The sequence below is a fragment of the Lithobates pipiens genome, unplaced genomic scaffold, assembly GCF_037356315.1.
Source record: "Lithobates pipiens isolate NorthernLeopardFrog02 unplaced genomic scaffold, aLitPip1_a1.2 Scaffold_8, whole genome shotgun sequence".
Lineage (NCBI taxonomy): Eukaryota > Metazoa > Chordata > Amphibia > Anura > Ranidae > Lithobates > Lithobates pipiens.
The window spans coordinates 278,883,955-278,889,282 of NW_027507903.1; the positions used below are offsets into that span (position 1 = coordinate 278,883,955).

General features: G+C 41.3%; 1 long non-coding RNA gene across 1 annotated transcript; it reads right to left on the reverse strand.

Annotated features, from left to right (window-relative positions):
* Nucleotides 1-271: 271 nt before the first annotated feature.
* LOC143960123 (uncharacterized) lies at nt 272-4,734 on the reverse strand. Its single transcript, XR_013270266.1, has 4 exons — nt 3,506-4,734; nt 3,042-3,139; nt 2,769-2,857; nt 272-2,286 (listed from the first exon to the last, which is right to left on the reverse strand). It is a non-coding gene; the product is annotated as an uncharacterized LOC143960123 (long non-coding RNA).
* Between the last annotated feature and the right edge of the window lie 594 nt (nt 4,735-5,328).

Below are 5,328 nucleotides of genomic sequence, written 5' to 3' on the forward strand. Positions count from 1 at the left end.
CAACTTTGTCCGCTGAACAGTGTTTGGGCGGACAGTCCGCTCGTGTGTGGGCTTTCAGCGGACAGTTTCAGCGGACAGTTGGACGGACAAGGTTTTTCGGAATTTCCGAAAAACTGTCCGCTGAAACCTTGTTTCAGCGAACAGTCCGCTCATGTGTAGGCTTGTTCGTCAAACAAAGTTGCGCGCATGCTCAGAAAGGATTTTCACGCCGAAAGCTATAATGCAGTGTATAGGACGTCGTATTTTTCGTCCCGTCGTACGTGTTGTTCACGTCATCGCACACGGTTTCAGCAAACTGTTCGTTCGTCGTGTGTGGCCATGTCCGTCCATGCTAATTTTGAGCGGACTGTTTGCCGAAACTGTTGGACGGACAAAGTTGGGCGAACAGTCCGCCCGTGTGTACGCGGCCTAACAGAAAAGATGAAGAAAGTGGGCTGCATGCCTCAATGCCAAATTTTCTTTAATGCTAGAGAAACGATGGTCAAGTTCAGAGAGCATTCGGTCCAAACAAGTGTAAAATATTTTTGTTCTAAGATCATCTTCACTTGAAAAATGATCACGTGGTGTTGGTCTGGCTTCGTACACAAAGTCTTCCATCATTTTTGTTTTTTTAATTTGCCTGGATGCTTGTGGATTCTCAGTGTCAATGTCAAACAAAGAAACAGCTTTTTGAAGTATATCTCTTGATTTGGCATTGGTTCTTAGAGATCTTAATGAAGTACAAACATCTTTTTTATACTCTAATGCAATAGACAAATCCAGGTTTTCCTTCTGAAGCAACTTATGGAAACCTTCTGTAGTAGCCAGTAAGAATTGAAACGCAAAAAGGCAGTAGCGCATTGATAACTTATGCAATTTAATCAACAAGCCAGTGGCTATGGCAGATTTCTCCTCTTCAAGACACTGCACAACAGCTGGAAAGTTGCGAAATTAGTATTAATGGAACGTATCTGGCAAGAACAAAGTGTCTCTGGGAGCTGTACTAGTTCTGTTTCTTTTAGTCCAAGTTGCGCCTGAACATCAATGAACTTTTGGTGTTGTGTAAAAGATACACTAAAAAAGTATACAGGTTTTCTAGTGTTTGAAAAAAATCAGAAGCCTCTGGGATTGTTTTACAGGTATAGCAGAGTACAAGGTTTAATTCATGGGCATAACAGTGAACATAAATAGCTTCAGGATGCGCCACACATAACTGCAGCTTCATCGTACGTTTGAGCAACACAGAGGACATTGGCTAAACCATTAACTGTGAGGCAATCTTCCAAAGATCCTGTTATTGAATTTGCACTTAAATCTTTCAGTTCAGAAAATCCCAGGAAATGTTATTTTACAACAATTGTGTCAGGTTCAACGTAGCGTGCACAGATAGCAAGTTGCTCTTTTCTTTCATCCCTTGCTTTGTCTGCCATTATGGCATACATTCCAGATTTCTTTAACTCGCTAACAATTGTACTTGTTACTTCTTCTGAACAGCACTGTATGAGATCATTTTGTGATGAAGGTGAAGTATAGGTAGCATTGCCTGGAGGCTTGTAGTTTAGAAGGAAAGGATCGAATTTAAGTAAATAATTTAAGCACTCTTTGAAATTGCCTCTATTTAGGCTTCCTCCTCCTTCTAAATGACCTCAAAATGATATGCCCTGCTTGGCAAGAAGCACTGTGGTTGCAACTATTCGTTTTAGATACTCTCGCCTTTCTCGAATTTGGAGTTCAGTAGCTTTTTCTATTTGTTCTACAACATTTACACGCAGTTTAGAATCTTTACAAGCTGCCCATGCCAACATGCTAGACCTGTGAAGAGCACTTCTTTCATGCTCCTCAAAGGAATCTAAAGCACGTTTCCAATTTTTAAAACCTTGTGTGTTTAATAATGCGTCCAGATTGTGCCTCTTGCCTTTTGGGGAAAAATTTCTACAAGCAAGATTAAATGCAGTATTTTTGTTACATGAATATTCTAGCCAAAGTATATATCTCAAACCACTGAAATTTGAACGATCGCTTTTGTGAACCAAACATTTCATAGGGATATTGCTTTAGTTTAGGCTGCATACAACCACTATCCACATCTCCTAGATCAGTAACACCACAACCTGCAGTCATATCAATGGATCCATCACCCACTTCTGTATCTGTTGTGGTACTAGAAGTGCCTTCCTCTGCACTTAAAATACTGTCATCACATTCTGATATTTGATCCGTGCTCACGGCTTCATCATGAGACTCAGGTTCAGCTTCTTCTGCTGCATTAGACCCTTTTTTGCTGAAAAAATGTCTGATATCCATATCCTATGAAGAAATTATTTCGAATTTAGAGTTTGCTTTCCTGAACTTGGTATATTTTTTTTATCCATGTTTAAATCGTCTTTTTTTAACTTCATATGTGTATTTAATGTTAGTGAGATTAGTTTCTTCTTGTATATAAAAAGTATACCCCCACTATTCACTACAGGCTGCAGCAGTGGTTCAAGAGTGCTCTGCCAACATCCCACTAGAAATTTGAAAGTTGCTTGGCCCACGCTGTTTCAAGTCTTTGAGCTCTCAAAGGCTGATAGAAATTTTGTGATATGTAGGCATTCATTCTTTAAGGCCCAATTCAAACCTTTCCAAATGTTTATTTTATTTAGGCACATTCATGATTTTTTTTTAACGGTGTTACACCACTTTAAATGGATTGTAGTATGCTTTAGCAAAACTGAAAACACAACAAATAAAATGCGTATGTGATGTAGGAATATCACTTTTTTTGTTTAAATTTAATGTCTACTTACCTGCTGTCGTAGGGTTTTTCTGACTCTTTAGTGTCTCTTGCATTCAGGCTCAGCCTCATCAGTGCCCATCAACTCAGCCTGATGAACATCTGATAAAGGTAAAGCAGAAAGCTGTCAACAGCTGCATTGTGTTTGGACAAAAACATTATGCAATATACAAACCACACACAGGCTTGGAGTTTTTTTAATTGAGGAGAAGGAGAGAGAGGAGAAAGAGAGAGAGAAAGAGGAGAAAGAATGATTTGTACCTGTTTTGTTGTTGCAAATTTGTACCTGTTTTGTTGTTAAAAATTTGTATGCATTGTTGACTTGCGTTTCGCTGCCATTCCAAAAAAACACTTTGATGTTGATTGTATGTAGCACATAAAATACTATTAGAAAAAGACAAAAGCAATAAAAATATATATTTTATGGTTTTCAGCATTTCCAAGCGTTAAATTGTGATTAATACATACAAAACAATGTCGCATGCCAAGTTGTCCCCATTCCCCTTGTGGAATTATATATTTAAGTATATATTAAATGGGTAAGGTAAGTAAGGGTACCGTATGACTGTAATCTTGGTACGTAATGTTCTAATTTATTTCAGACTATAAAGACTTATATAATAATATAATAATTTTAATAAACACAGTCTGAGATTTAAATTTGACTATAGCATAGGATTTTGTTTTAACATAAATTTGATCAGACATCAACATTTTCTCCATGCATGCAATGCAATTGCATATAGTTACCTGTATTGCGCTAGTACGCCCATATCATGAAGCATGATGACCTTGTCCAGTGTCCACCACCTGGCAGCAGCAGGTATGATTGATGAGACGACTCTGAGAGACTAGTCCAGACAAGGCCCGCCTGGAGAAGAGGAACTTGTTAGAAAGAATCGTGACATGCTGTTTTAAAGATCGGGAAGGGAAAAAGATTGCGATTTTCGATTCTTAGCGATTAATTGTGCAGCTCTAACGTGCGGGTGCCAACTGTTAATGGAACCCCAAAGACATCTTGGAATCCAATAATACCCCATTCCGGTGCAGCCATCAAACCACACAATTGTTTCTGCATTCCAGTACATTTGACAGCCCATTGAAATAAATATGTGGGACCACACAAGAACGCGAGCAGTGTGAGCAGACCCTAAGGGCCAGTTCACACCATAGAAACGCAGTTCCATTGTGTTTTTTCCCCTTTTTTTTCTTCACCCTAAGTAAGGACATGTGCACTCCGATGTGTTTTTTTCAGTACAGAAAAAATGCAGCATGTTCTACTTTTCTTTCTGGACAGGAACACACTCTTGTGAACTATGCCATATGAAAGCATTTAACCTACTATCTATGGTGCGTTTGACGCAGAAAAAAAAACATTGGACTGCATGTGGCATGGCCGTGAATCAACCCTGCAGACATTCAAAGAAGTGTTTTTATTTTCCTTTAGATCTTTAGACTGGGAATAGGTGGTTAATCATCCACAATCCACATGCAGGTACAGGAAGATCTTTTGAGCTCTAAGCTCCTCTATACTGATATAACTTAAAAATGTTGCAGACAAATCTCTTTTCAATCAAAAGTAGCTCTATCTAGCCTAAAGAAAGCTGACCATACACTATGCAATCTGACTGTACAATCTAAGGTAATGTAGTGATCTGGTCCATACACTATACAATCATGTGATTGTACAAGAGGTACTAAAGCTAGATCCATGATTCAAGCAGCATCCAATCTGAGGCAGCCCCTACCCAGTTGAAGTCAGACTAAGCCATTTTAAGGTACAATTGTCCCATGTGATTGCCACAGCAACAGACAGTGTCATCTTGCCAGATCCAGCTCCTTCCCTTAGTCCTGCGGCCACTGCCAGTGAGTGCTCTCTGAGAGTCTAGTAGTCAGCACGATGTCAGCAGCTGCAGCCTGCTGTGCTGTCTCAGTCTGTCACTTGTTGTTGCTCCATCCTCCTGGCAGCCTCCAGCAGTCCAGCTCCGCTCCAGTCAGCCCACCCGCCCAGCCCGGTGCGCTCACGCGCTGCCTAGTGTGAATGCGCGCGCTTTGTCTCCCAAGTCCCGCCTAGCGCTTTTTTAAAGGCAGGCCAGCCAGGGCATGCATGCCATGCCGTGTGTGACATCCTGACGCCACTCGCTCCTTCTCACGCACGAGCAAGCTGCGGCCAGCGGGACGTGTAACGTCGATACGCTGCACGTATTGACGTCACACGTCCCGCCGGCCGACGCTCGCTCATGCGCAGTGCGGTGCCGTCGACGCTCGCTCCAGTTCTCACACATGCGCAGTGCGGTGCCATGGGGACTCAGGGCTAATAATTGTAAAATGAATTTACGAGACTCTGGGCTTTTCAGGGTCACATTCGGGGCTTCGGCCATCCCTAGCCACCCCCTACCGACGCCCCTGCGGTGCTGGATGATACAAGAGAGATCATGTGCCATATCTTTCTTACACAGGTTATTCAGAATAGGTGTTGGGAGGGGGAATTGTTTTAACAAATTACACCATCAAACAATATTACAATGAAGGCTATGCCATAGATATATGGGTAGTGTTGTAAGTATTTCCTG